General features: G+C 37.9%; 1 protein-coding gene across 1 annotated transcript in view; it reads left to right on the top strand.

Annotated features, from left to right (window-relative positions):
• The window catches only part of GLRB (glycine receptor beta), a 157,848-nt gene that overhangs the window by 37,097 nt on the left and 105,763 nt on the right, over positions 1–14,988 (top strand). The gene's annotated exons all lie outside the window — the stretch shown is intronic.

Below are 14,988 nucleotides of genomic sequence, written 5' to 3'. Positions count from 1 at the left end.
TTTGTATAATTTCAATCTTCCTAAATTTGTTGAGGCTTGTTCTGTGACCTAGCATGTAGTCTATTATCAAGATTGATCCATGTGTGCTCAAGAAGAAAGTATATCCTGCTGAATTTAGATGTAATATTTTGTATATGTCTATTAGGTCTAGTTCCTCTAATACATTATTCAAGGTTTCTCTCTTTTTTAACGCTTTGTTGAGGTGTTCTGTCCAATGGTGATAATGGTGTATTAAAGTCACCCAATATAATTGTAGCGGCATCTATTTCTCCCCTTAGTTTTTCCATTGCTTATCTCATGTAAATGTGGGGTTCCCTGGCTAGGTGCATAACTATTTATGATTTTTCTTTTTTCTTAATAGATTACTCCTTTTATTTATATATAGTGTCCTTTTTTGTCTCTTACAATAGTTTTGCTTTAAAGTCTATTTTGTCTGATATTTATATAGCTACTCTTGCCCTTTTATGGTGACTATTTGCATGTAAAATGGTTATTTAACCTTTTACTTGCACCGTTCTTGCATCTCTGGGTCTAAGGTGGGTTTCTTATAGAGGGCATATAGATGGGTCATATTTCCTTATCTATTCTGGCAGTCATTGCCTTTTGATTGGTGAGGAATTTAATCCATTAACATTCAATGATGTTATTCTCAATGTAGTACTTACATTAACCATTTTTTCTTTAGGTTTATATATGTCATATTTTGTTATTTCCCTTTTTATCATTTTAGTTATTCTTCTAATACACTTCCTTTTTACACTCTCCTCCAACCCTCTCTTGTTTTTTTCCTTTCAACTTGCAGAACTTCCTTTCTTATTTATCGAAGGGCAGGACTCTTACTGACAGACTCTTAATTTCTGTTTATCTGTGAATATTTTTAACTCTCCCTAATTTAAAAAAAAAGATTTATTTATTTATTTCTCTCCCCTTCTCCCACCCCGTTGTCTGTTCTCTGTGTCTGTTTGCTGCGTTGTCTTCTTTGTCCACTTCTGTTGTTGTCAGCGGCACGGGAATCTATGTTTCTTTCCGTTGCGTCATCTTGTTGTGTCAGCTCTCTGTGTGGGTGATGCCATTCTTAGGCAGGCTGCACTTTCTATCATGCTGGGCGGCTCTCCTTATGGGGCACACTCCTGGCATGGGGGACACCCCTGCGTGGTACGGCACTCCTTGACTGCATCACCACTGTGCGTGGGCCAGCTCCACATGGGTCAAAGAGGCCCAAGGTTTGAACCATGGACCTCCCATGTAGTAGATAGATGCCCTAACCACTGGGCCAAGTCCACTTCCCTCTCCCTAATTTTTGAATGCCAGATTTTCTGGATACAGAATTCTTGGCTGACAGTTCTTTTCTTCTAACACCTTAACTATGTCATTCCACTCCCTTCTTGCCACCATGACTTTAGTTGAGAAATGAGCACTTAATCTCATCAAGCTTCCCTTGTATGTGATGGATCTCTTTTCTCTTGATAATTTCAGTCTCTCTGTCTTGAGCTTTTGGCAATTTGATAAGTATGTGTCTCAGGGTCACCCTGTTAGGATTTATACTATTTATAGTGTGCTGTGCTTCCTGGACATGTATATCCATGTCTCTCAAAAGAGTTGGGAAATTTTCAGCCATTATTTCCTCCAATACTCCTCCTGACCCCCTTTCCCTTTTCTTCTCCTTCTGAGGTGCCTGTAATGCATAAGTTTGTGTGTTTTGTATTTTCATTCAGTTCTTTGAGTCACTGATGATTTTTTAGCTATCTGCTCTTTGTGATTTCAGATGTTCTATCTTTGGTGTTACTAATTCTTTCTTCTGCATCATTCAAATCTGCTGTTATGTGCTCCTAGCATATTTTTAATTGCTTGCATTGAGCTTTTCATCACCATCAGATATGTTATCTTTTCATGTGTATTTATGATTTCTTCTGTGTGTTACCCAGTATCTTTTCAATATCCTTTATCTCTTTTTTCACTTCATTAAGTTGATTCATGATATTTGTTTGGACAATCTTGATTAGTTGTTCCATTTTTTTGTCTCCTCCTGCTTTTTAGTTTGTTCATTAGACGGGGCTATATCTGTTTCTTTTCTTTTGTTTTTTAAAAGTCTGTGTGTATGTTTTTTTTAAATGTACCTTGTCAAGAAACATCCCCCAATTTTTTTTAAAGATTTATTTTATTTACTTCATTTATCACCCCTACCCCCAGATGGTTCTCTTGTCTGTCTGCTTGTTGTTTGCTTGCCTTCTACAGGAGACACAGGACCCAAACCCAGGATGTTCTGCATGAGAGGCGAGTGCTCAATGGCCTGAGCTCATCCGCTTTTCATGGGATGCAGCATCTACTGGTTTGTGGAGTCTGTTTGTTGATGCAGGAAGCAAAATCTAGCTCATTGCAGTGAGATGTGACATCCAGCTCATTGAGGTGGGAGGCAGCATCCAGCTTGTTGCCACAGGAGGCAGTGCCTAGTTTGTTGTGGCTGGGGGTGGTGTCTGATTGTCGTCTTTTAGGAGGCACCTAACACAAACCTGGGACCTCCCATGTCATAGGGAAGTGCCCAACTGGTTGAGCCACATCCTCTTCTCTGTTTCTTAGTATGGCTTGTAATTTTTTGCTGGTGTCTAGGTATCTGTTTGTCTTGATGAACTTATTCAGGTGGCTAGCTTCTCTTTCTGCTTAAGACCGTAAAAAAGGAAAGTAAGAGGAACAGGATAATAATAATAAAAGGATGGAAAAGGAACCATAGAAGTGCAAGGAAAAAAAAGGAATAAGATTGAAAAATCATAAAAAATAAAAATAAGTGGGAATAATAAAGGCAGAATAAAAAGAAAGAAACAGGAAAAAATAGTATAAAAGACTTGAAAGATGAGAAGAGAAGAAAGAAGATCAAACAAGAGGAGTGAAAGAAAACCAATGGAAAAGGGAAAAATTAATGCAAGAAAAGATATAAGAAAAATAAGGGAAAAAAAGAGAAAAAAGAAAAAAAAAAAAGAAAAGAAGTATTAAAGGGAAAAAACCCCAGAAAAAACAGGTCTCCCTCTTAGGCCACTAGGAACCATTTAATCTGCCAGTGCTCGCCAATCACCCTGCAGCCTGCTTGCCACAGGTAAGGTACCCAGGTGTAGAGAGAAAAACAAAGAGTAAAGAAAAAAGGAAATAATTAAAAAAAAATAACAACAATGGAAAACCTAAAATAATTCTGTGTCCTGTCTTGAGGCTGCTTATCTCTCAACTCCCCCTCTCTCAGGGAGCTGGCTGGGTGCCTAACAACCCACTGAATCACTCTCTGGATCCCTTCCCTTCTAGGTTTTTTTGGTACCTGGCAGTTTCTGGGCTGCTTCTCCCCGCCCGCTTTCCTGCAGGCCTTTTGGGCTTCTGAAGGCTTGTCACCTGCCTCTCCTGGCTTCCCTCTCTCCGGGGCTGTTAGGTGTCTGTCAGCCGAGCCCTCCCTGACCCAGTTCCTCTCTCTCCCAGGGCGGGTGGTGTGAAAACCGTCTTGATCGCCTCCCCTGTCCCCTCTCCCTGGAGCTGCTTCAGCGCCAGCTGGTGTCTTTCCTTTTCTCTGAACCAACTGAGATCTGGTCCACCTATCCTGTCTCCTCCCCATTCCTCTCTCCCCCTGAGCCAGCTGGGTACCAGTCTCAATACCTGTTTGCCTCACAGGTTCCCCACCTCAAGAGCCTGCAGGGCACCGGGACACACCCCTGATGGCTGGTGGCTTTCCTCTCTTGGAGTCTGCTGAGCATAAGTCTTCCAGCCAAATCACTTCCCCTACTTCCCTTTCCCTCTGAGCTGGCTATGTGCAGGATTGTCTGCCCTATCTCCCATGGCTTCCCCTTCCATTGGCCACCTGGTTCCCTCCTCTCTAGCTGCCCTCTCCAATTGCTGCCGCAATCCTGTGGCTTCCCTTCTGCCAGGGAAACCTGCCTACCTTCCCATAGTTTCTGGAGGAGGACTGCAGCTTGTCGTTCCCTACTCTGACATTTTGGATCTACAATACATTTTTTAAATTGCTATAGCTGAATGCCTGGTAAAGTATGCCCTCTACCCTTGTTCTTCTTTAGGATTACCTTGGTCATTCTAGGTCCTTTGCATTTCCATAAGAATGTTGCCTATTTTCATATACACAGACACAAAATGCTTGGATTTTCATTGGCACAGTATGGACTCAATTTGTTTCTAATTTGTATTCAAATGTTAAATTAAAAAGTAAACAAGCAAAAAATAAAAATCACACCTGGGAAAAATAGCAAAGTAAACAGAGCAATTGGAAATGAAGTTTTATACCTTAACATTGGAATAACCATCTCTTCTTTATAAATGTGGCTAGACTTGGGTTAACAGGCATTTGAAAGCCTATCAAATACAAATCATACCACTGAGTAGTATTCAGGAATGGGAATTTGAGACTTTTGTTTTTCTACTCTCAGGGCAATTACTCTTCTGAATTTGAGGTTTGGTTCCATGAACTTTGAATCTGGAGTACATTTGTATATTTTATTTGCCACTATTTTCCCATGACCTGGAAAAGTGTCTGGACATAATAGCCACTCACTAAATATTTGTTGAATGAATGGATGGACATACATATGTCAGTACTCAAAATGTGTAATATTATTTAAGTATGAGTTCTGTGAGAAGGAAATAGTTCCAACTCATGAAGATTTGTATTCAAGGAACATTCTTCTCCCAAAAGCAGTGAACAAACTACAAGAAGGTAGGGGCGATAGATGATATTAATCGTGTCAATAATAATTTGTTAACAATACTAGATAGTGTATCATTTTCCGTTAAAATATACATTTCAAAATTATCTCATTAATGTTACTTTGGTTAGCTTTAAGGGCCTGAATAGTTTTGAAATACAGTGCAAGTCTATATCATTTGATTACCTTCTAGATGCTCATGTAAGAACTCTTAAATTTTGGTAGATACATGAAAGAGTTCTTCTTGATTGGTAGTTTGAAACTTTTAAAGAGGAAATTAAATCTGTCTGATTCCATCTTCAACTCTCAGGCATACAATCCTGCCTCTACTGGCATCACCTCTATCCCTTCCCCGCTCTGTAATACTGGAACTCTCCTTATTCCATCTAAGGGTTCTCTGGGAAACAAGCTCTGAGATGATGAACTTGAAGTTCATGAAGAAAGTAATTGTTCTTGGAATAATACCTGTAAGGGGGTGAGGGAAGTAGATTTAAACACAGGAAGAAGTTGAACTGCAAAGCCATTGTCATTGAGGCCTCAGTTGATGCCACAGGAAACTCTGAAGCTGGGATAGCCCTTCAGAATTATTCTGGATTGAGGCATGGGAACCAGGTAACTGTTTCCCCATATCACAGTCATTATATGTGGGTTACCTCCAGAGCGAGAACATACCTTCATGCAAGATATTTCTTTTAGCAGAAGGCTGTTTCAGAAGAGCCCCCACTACAAACCTTAAGTAGCTGTTTTAGTTTCCTAGGCTACTTAAAGTAGTTACCATGTAATGGGTTAGCTTAAACAATGGGAATTTATTAGCTTACAATTTGAGGCCAAGAAAATGTCCAAATCAAGGCATCATCAAAGCTTCTCTGTCACTTGGCAAGTGACATGGTAACATCTGCTGGTCTTTCACCTCTCTTCTGGGATTAAGTAAATGTAATAGGATTAGGACCCATCCTGAATGAGGTGGGTCATACCTTAACTTAAGTTGCCTCATCAGAGGTCCTATTTACAATGGGTCTATACTCACAGGAATGGATTAAATTTAAGAATATGTTTTTCAAGGGGTACATACATCTTCAAACCACCACAGCAGCCAAAATTCCTGGCAGTGGCCTCAGCTCTGAAGAGCAACCTGGGTCATACAGCATTCACTATAGGTAGAATTCTAGAATCCTATAATCTCAGCTGAATGGAGTCATAGAAACCACTTAATTTAAACCTTTTATTTTAAGATGAGTATATTGAGACTCAGAGCAGGTGGTCAATTTGCCCAATATCATGTGGTAAGGTTACAGACTCTCTGGGGCTAGAATGGCAGTCTCTTGACTCTTAAACAAATGTTTGTTGTCAATTATAACCTCACTGATACTCAACTTTATTATGCATGTGTTATTTGTTTGTTTTTTTTTTTTAACTTTTTTAAAAAATTTATTTTTAAAAATTACATTAAAAAAATATGAGGTCCCATTCAACCCCACCGCCCCCACCCCCCACTCCCCGCACAGCAACACTCTCTCCCATCGTCGTGACACATCCATTGCACCTGGTAAGTATATCTCTGAGTATCACTGCATCCCATAGTCAATGGTCCACATCATAGCCCACACTCTCCCACGTTCCATCCAGTAGGCCCTGGGGGGATCTACAATGTCCTGTATTTATCCGTGAAGCACCACCCAGGACAACTCCACATCCCGAAAACGCCTCCACATCTCATCTCTTCCTCCCATTCCCCAAACCCAGCAGCCACCATGGCTACCCTTCCCACACCCATTCCACATTTTCTCTGTGGACATTGGATTGGTTGTGTCCATTGCACATCTATGTCAAGTGGGGGCTTAGATTCCACATGGATACTGGATGCACTCCTTCTGCTTTCAGTTGTAGACACTCTAGGCTCCATGGTGTGGTGGTTGACCTTCTTCAACTCTATGTTAGCTGAGTGGGGTAAGTCCAATAAATCAAAGTGTAGGAACTGAAGTCTGTTGAGGCTCTGGGCCTGGGTGTCATATTATCAGTCCAGAGATTCAAATCCCCTAAATATATCTTAAACCCCAGCACCAACTACAATTCCAATAAAGTAGCATGCAAGTCTTGTGAAAAGAGATCCCCTCTGAGTCCAATTCCATCACGCAGAAACACCAGTTCCAAAGAAGGGCCATCTGCCATGGCAGTGAACCCCGTCTGCCATGACCATAGAACCCGTGGGTCTCTTTATCCCTCAAAAGAACCAATACCTGGGGTTGTATCTACTTTATCTGTCTCTTAGACTCTGCTCAGTTGTGCTTAAGGGCATTCCTTCTGACAACTTCCAGACTCTTTTTTAGAGACTCATAGCCTTATAATCTCATTTCTCCTTTCCATTTCCCCCTTACATTAGGTCAAACAGCATTTTGAAGTCATGTTATTATATGTAGACAGGGATATTCTGCTGATCCATATTGAACCTTTAATTCAAGGTCATTTTCTAGGTTGCATCTTCAGCTGGTATGTGGTAGTGATCCCTTGGTGCCAGGGAGGCTCATCCCCGGGTGTCATGTCCCACGCTGGGGGGAATGCACTGTATGCATGTGTTATTTATCTTATCTTATCAACATTTCTGTTAGGCCAGGAGGGAATAATTTTATATGTATAATAGATAGGGAAAATTGATAAAAGATAGGTAATATGAATATGAAGTTATTATAGCAGAGTTAGTTATTACTTAGGATTCTTCTTTGCTGGGTTAGGATGTAATCCTATTTCTGCATATTATGGAAAGTAATTGCATAATAAACATTGTGTTTGGATTGAGGTTTAAGTCAAAATCCTTATGTCATAATTTCTGTATCTCATTAATAAGCCAATTATGGGTAGTAAGAGTATATGATGTTTTATACTGAGAAGCATGCCATATAAATAGAAAATACTTATGTTTTCATAGAATGAGTAATTTCACATATAATACGTTAATGGATAGCCTTTGATGAGATTTAGAGACTGCTGGTATCCAAAATCCAGCGTCTCTCCAAATAGATGCTTCTATTTTGTTAAAAATATTTTCTTTGAGCCACGGATAATGTAATTGTATAATTTGAGGTAGACAAGATTTGAAAATGTTTCCTCAGGCTCCAACAATTCCTTAAGCACACTTGGGGAGTAAATAATATGGATGTTGTGGCACACTGTTTTTAATTATGATCCTTGGCCCATAAGCATATGACAGAATTTGCCACACACATACACATGTATCCATAAACACATTTTTTTCAAATAAATATAAACTAATTAAACTCAACATATCATGTAAAAGATGTCACTATATTCATAAACTTTCTGTTTATAGTTTAATTTGTGAAAACACAGAATGGAAAAGGAAAATACAGAAATTGTCAAGAAAGGTGACAATAAAATATTCTATGGTTAGAAAAATACAAAACAAATGAAAATATGCCACTATATCACTAAATTATCTGGATTCATATGTAACTACTGATTTAGTTTATTAATTGAATATAAAAAGTATTTGTCTTTGTGTTTCTATTTCTCTCTCTGATTATCTACCTATTTATACAAAAATTCTTGGTAATGGAATGTTAAACTTTTAATGAATTCATATGTACAGACTTATAAATTCGTAGCAGTGTGTTTTTATTAGCATATGACCAGGATGTCAGATTGACATCATCATATACAGAGTTTGCTGTTCAGGCTGTGGATTTTAGAATAAGAGAATATGATTGCCTTTCCTGAATCTTTCAACTTCTTTTCTGCTCTTTTTTAAGTAAACATTTTGTTTCAGAATAATTTGAGATTTACAAAAAATTGCCAAGATAGGATAGAGTTCCCACATACCCTGTACTCAGTCCCCTCTAGTATTAACATATTACATTATTCCTGTGGTACAGTTTTTACAATTAAAGAAACAATATTGATACATTATTATTAACTAAAGTCCATACTTTATTCAGATTTCCTGAGTTTTTGCTAATGTCCTTTTTCTGTTCCTGAATCCCATACAGGATACCACATTGCACTTAGTCATCATGTCTCCTGAGACTCCTCTTGGCCATGATGGTTTCTCAGATGACCATGAAAGTTTTGAGTCAGGTACTTTGTCAAGTGCCCCTCAATTGGGATTTGTTTGATGTTTATCTCATGATTAGACCAGTCTTACGTGTTATAGGGAGGAAGTGCACAGCGATAAAGCACTGTTTTCATCACATATTAAGTTTACATATTGTCAGCATGACTTATTGTTGACATTGCCCTTGGGCATGTGACTGAGGTAGTGTTTGTCAGGTTTCTCCACTGTAAAGTCACCCTTTTATCCCTGTGGGGGTTGAATCATGTCCCCCACAAAAGACACATCAAGTCCTAATCCCCAGTCTTGTGGGTGTGAGCTCATTTTTAGATAGGATCTTTGAGTATGTTATTAGTTAAGGTGAGGCCAAACTGAATGAGGGTAGGCCTCAATCCATTATGGCTGGAGTCCTTGTAAGGACACAAATGAGCAGGAGTAAGGAACCAGAGGAGGAGGCAGAAAGAGATTACCACGTGGTGGAACCAGAGTTTGAACCACCACCAGAATGCGGTAGACTTGGGGAAAGCCTGGCCTGCGGGTACCTTGATGTGGGTACCCTTTGAAACTGTGAGAAAATAAATGCCTGTTGTTTAAGTCAAACCATTCCATTGTATTTGTTGTAACAGCCCTAGCAAATGAAGACAACTCCCTTTCCAAATTGTATTCTTTGGAAGGAAACCACTATAGGCAGCCCACACTTGAGGAGTAGGGAGATAATCTCTTGAGGAAGGAGTATCTGTATAAATTATTTTGTAATTCATCTGCAGGGGGAGATTTGTCTTTCTCCCATTTATTTATTAAATCATTTATTTGTATCAGTATGAAGTCATGGATGTTTATTTTATGCTGTGTGTTAAAATCCAATATGACCTTATTTATTTTGTTGCTCAAATTATTACAGCTTTGGCCATTTTTTTTCCTCTAAAGATTTATTTGTTTATTTCTTTCTCTCCCCTTCCCCCCCGCCCCGATTGTCTGTTCTCTGTGTCAATTTGCTGTGTCTTCTTTGTCCGCTTCTGTTGTCAGCAACACAGGAATCTGTGTTTCTTTTTGTTGCGTCATCTTGCTGTGTCAGCTCTCCGTGTGTGCGGTGCCATTCCTGGGCAGGCTGCACTTTTCATCCGCGCTGGGCAGCTCTCCTTATGGGGTGCACTCCTTGCGTGTGGGGCTCCCCTACCCGGGGCACCCCTGCGTGGCACGGCACTCCTTGCGCGTATCAGCACTGTGCATGGGAGCTTTGGCCATTAAGAGCTCTTTAAGTTGACTCTTGTGTCCCTTTGACATACTCCCATATTTTTTTTTCTTTTTGAGTACTTCCTTACATTTTGTCACTACAAGATGGCTGCTCTCTCTTTTTTAAAATCCTCACTTTAGGTGAGGATACCAGTTTCTTAAAAATGATGTGACTAGTAAAATTTTCTTGTTTCCACTATTTACATTTGTATTATTTCCTTTCATATAATCCATTTCTCAGTCCTTTTTGGGTAGTATTCAGAAAGAAAGAGAATCTTTCACTTTAGGTCTTACCCAACAATGATCCTTTGTGTTTTCTTATATTTTGCTTTACCTGGAAAGGAGAATTTATAGTAATCAAAGTATGCAATAGAGCCTGAATCCTTTGCTGTACAAGGGAGAATAATTGCCTTTGTTTTCGGGAAGAAGGGCTTTTTAAACTCTTCTTTCCACAGTTTTGAGAAAGAATCCTCAGAATTGCAAACTTATTGTGCATTTTTTCAGGGAAGTACACTTACATAGCTTTTATCAGATCCTTAAAGGTGTCTGTAATCTAAGACAGAGCTAATCACTTACATAGAGTAAACAAGAGAAATAATGCATCCTATACATTTTACATATCTTGCTCTTCCCTTGTGTCTGCTCCTTGATATTTCCTTTCGTCCATGTCCAGCTGAAAGCTATGTAGCCCCACACCCAGATTACTTACACTGGCATGTGCCCTGCTGCATTCAGGGCTGAGAAGACCTTTGAGCAGAGTCATTTATTTGCAACTCTAGGGGGAAAAAAATTCCCTCTGGACTCAGAATCCTGATTTGAAAGAGAAGATCAAAACATTATGCTCATACACACCTGTTTTGAAATGGAACTTGCTATCTGTGTGCTGACAGTGTGGTTGCTAAAAGGTCATGTTAAAATAAGAATTTGTTGTTCAGTTAATGGAAAACTGAGCTTCCCTCTTTGGAAGGAAATTCCTGGATTTTTCCTTCAGTGCTGGAAAACATTACATCATATAGCCATATAGTCTGATGCATTCCTGGCATTGTTGTAGAAGTCGAGAGAGGTTCAATTATTTGCTTATAGAAAGGCCGGGACTCAGGAATGACTTTGAAAAGGAAAAATGATTTATTGACCACAGGACTCAGGAGCTTTCTGTTTCAAACTGGAGCCTTGAACAAGATTTTCAAGTTCCTTTTATACAGGGTGGGGAGTCAAATGGTGCTTTTATGAAAGAAAACTACTTTCTTTGTTAAGTTTTTGCCTGAGTACCAGATAGGTTTTGAATTAACGTATCGCCCACATTTCAGGTGAGCTTGAATTAGCACCTTGCCCACATTCCGTCTGGATGCAACTTTGAATACACATTCAGTCTTACATCCTTTGTGAACTTTCAAAGCCCATAGGGCCTATATCACTTAACTGGATTTCTAAAGACTAGGCACACTTGGATATAGAATTAGATGATTTCAAATTTATGCATAGGCTATATTATATTTCCCATTCGAGGCCAAATCCAGGTTCCCTTAAGCTTCGGTATCACCACCATCGGAGTTTGCCTGGACTGACTGGTATGTATATAGAGTTTGCATTGCTAAATGACCTCCTGGGACTGGAGTGGTTGCCGTGGTCATCAAGGGCAGGACTGCAGCCTCTTACTGCCCCACACCCACAAGTCAGTACACAAAGGGACGAACAGCCTCTCACCCGTAGCCCACATCAGCATAACTTTACTTATTAGTGGTGACATTGGTTCAACTTTAGGCAAGTGAAAAAAAAGAGTACTGGTTGTAAAAAAGGCTTTTGACATAAAACATCATTTTCTGTAGTCATTTGATCACTTTGCCTTAGTAATGTCAGTTATTTTCTTAAATTATTATCATATTTCTAAGAAATAAATCCTGTCTTATATCAGAATTATTGATAAGTAACTTGAAATAAAACAAAATAGCATAGACAGATGAATAAAACATTGGACTGATAGAATATGAAGATTCTAATATTGATGCTAACATTAAGTGCAAGATTTAATTGCATTTAATCCTTTTTATTCCTGCTTATTATGTATAAATGATACTCTTTCCAAATTATAGTAAAGTGCAGATATAGGAAAATATACTACATGGAAATTATTTTAACTCTTTGTAAGAAAGTTTATATATCCATCTGAATTCTTAAAATAAGTTTATTTTTATGCGTAGCGATGACTTTAATGTCATTATAGTTTGTGAAGCTGAAAACATAATTTCTTAATTTTTTTAGGTGGGAAAAAATCTAAATTCATGCATGTGAATATTTAAATGTTAAAATATCTTTGACTTTCTAATATGTAAAGTTCACCTTTATTAAATAAATATGTATCTGGTTACCTACAGCACAGAGGTGAAAATATATATAGACACAAATAATAGAAGAAAAAGGGCTAGAAGATATTTGATATATTCCCAGTCTTTTTTGATTTTCAAGAGATTTTGTTAATCGACATTGAGTTTGTGCTGCTGTTAACAAAAATAAAAATGATTTTTAAAATTAATTAATTTACTGTGGAGAGAAGTAAGAGGACATAAAGATGGTTAGAGGAATGTGTGCCATTGGTAAATTATAGAAATGTCCAGTTCATATTTTCCAGGATTAATGATTTTTAAAAATGATTAGTAAGACTAATAAAATTTAAGAGATTGTATATGTATACTAAAGTAAACACGTACGATTGGTACTTAAATGATAGATAATATTTCACTTCCATTTTGGTGGATTTATGGTGGAATGAGAACTTAGCTAGGAATTAGAACAATCAGGCTTCATTATCATCTTTGAAAATTCTTGACTGCAGTTTCTTAATCCCTCATACACAACTGTACTCTCTGAGTACTCACTCACCTCCTGCAAACTTGTCTTTCCACTGAGAAGCAGCTTTTTGTGTTGTTAATATATCTCCTATTTAACCAAGAAGGCATTTGCAAGTAGTAAACAAAAGAGTGAAGCAGACATTTTTTATGAATGACTCCCCAGATCCATTCCATTCCAGGTAATTGATCTGAACCAATCACAAGTGTCTTGCCAGTTATTGGTTCCCCACTGGCCAATTCTGGGAAACTTCTGAGGATAAAATTTTTTCTTGCCCAAGAGAGCTTTTCAAGAGAAATTCTTTTCTTCCTTTCGAAGGATGCAGGGAATTGCTTTCACCACAGAGCAGGGACGGTAAGGGCGAAGTACACTTAGAAGAGCTGGCAGCTGGAAAGTGCTTGAAATAGTGTGTATTTAACCACATATATATGTGGTTATTGGGAGCTACAAAAATACAGAAGCCGATTCTCTCAAGAATTATCCTGTCCGTGTTCATTGTAGTTGGAAATATACATGTGGATGTGAAAAAAGAACTACAACATAATTGCCAAGTAGTGTATTTATTAATTTTCTGTTCATTAGAGTAAGGTGGGATGATAGAGGGAAGATTTTAAGAAAGAGCAAATATTTAAAGACAGTTTAGGAATGGAAGTTACAGTTTTCCAGGGAAGGGACTGATTTTGAACCAGTGAATGGAGGTGGGACAAAATTTAGTAGTGAGAGGTCTAGAAATAAAAGGGTTTCACTGACACACACAACTCAGAGCTGGAAGAAATCAGCCTGCAAAATTCCAAATGACAAAAATTAGTAGTAATTTGTCATTATGTCGTCATGTCATTATTTAGGAAGAATGTACTTACAAAGTCTTTTTTATCAGGACACAATAATAGTAGTGCTTAATTGATCCAATACAGGTTTATTTTGTAATTAATTCTGTTTCCCTTCCTTGAGTAAGAAAGCTTGCAGATAGGTTTGAGCAATAATTTGCACCCTAATACACAATTTTCCCACATACCCTCATTCTCTTTCCAGGTTTCCACCTTTTGGAAAGGAATGAAAATTGGCTTTAAGGGGTTACAGTTTCACTTGCAGTGAAATGGAAACCTATTATCAAGCTCTAAGGCTCTGCAGCTATATTAGAACTGATAATATTTCCTGCAACTTTGGGAGTTTCAACTAATTGATTTTCAATTTTTTTCTTAAATGTTTTGAACTCTGATTGATTTCTACTTGAAAGGGCTTTCTGTATCAATTCATAGTATTTCTGGGTATTTCACGAACACCTTACCACCTGCCCTACCTTACCAAATGGGTTGCCTCTAATTAGCAGGTTGTATGATAATTAACTGAGAACATAATTACCTGAAACGCAAGAGTTGGGATTTCAATACAAAGCAAAGCCCTTGGTGCATGTAACTTTGCTGTATATAAATTAATTTCATTAATAAAATTGAGACTTTCACCCCTTGAATACAGGATAGATAGTGCTAAATGCTCCAAGTATAGTTTTGATCTTCCTTCTCGTTATCCTAGATATTTTATATGTATTAGGAAAATGATTATTCACAGGTAAAACTTGCATAGTAAACCCAACCACACCAACCAAGCAAAAAACAACACAACATTTGTAGTTGACTTCTAAGTCTGTGCCCTTTTTTACAATGCTCTTAAGTAACTACAAACTTAGTCAAGATTCATTTTTAATTAGAAAAGCATGGTAAGTTTTTTTCTCTTATTGGTAAAGAAGTGACAAATATGTACAGAAAAGAAAAAAGTAGTTGTTTCTTCTAGATTTGTACAGTATTTTACTTGTTTAGATATTCTGATAATAGAGAAAAATGTTTCACCACTTTTTTCCACCTGGAGCAACAACATTTAACTCAAGTCTGAGGAGAGCATTCACCGTGTATTTCTTGGGGAAAATAATTTTTTTAAATATCAAGATGACTTTATTAATTCTTAGACTAACTATGGTCATATTGTCTTAGAATATTTATGTACTAATTGCTTAGACACAAGGTTAATAGGTTAATTTAATATATGATTCAAAAAATGTTCTTTGCTGGTGTTCTCTCATTGTCTGCCCTCCCTTGTGACTATCCTGATTTTCAATTGCAGGCAGCTTCAGGACAACTAAGGTGTCTGCTTAATTTTAATTAA

The sequence above is a fragment of the Dasypus novemcinctus genome, chromosome 1 (assembly GCF_030445035.2).
Source record: "Dasypus novemcinctus isolate mDasNov1 chromosome 1, mDasNov1.1.hap2, whole genome shotgun sequence".
In the NCBI taxonomy this organism is placed as follows: domain Eukaryota; kingdom Metazoa; phylum Chordata; class Mammalia; order Cingulata; family Dasypodidae; genus Dasypus; species Dasypus novemcinctus.
This window is presented reverse-complemented; position numbering and strand designations above follow the sequence as displayed.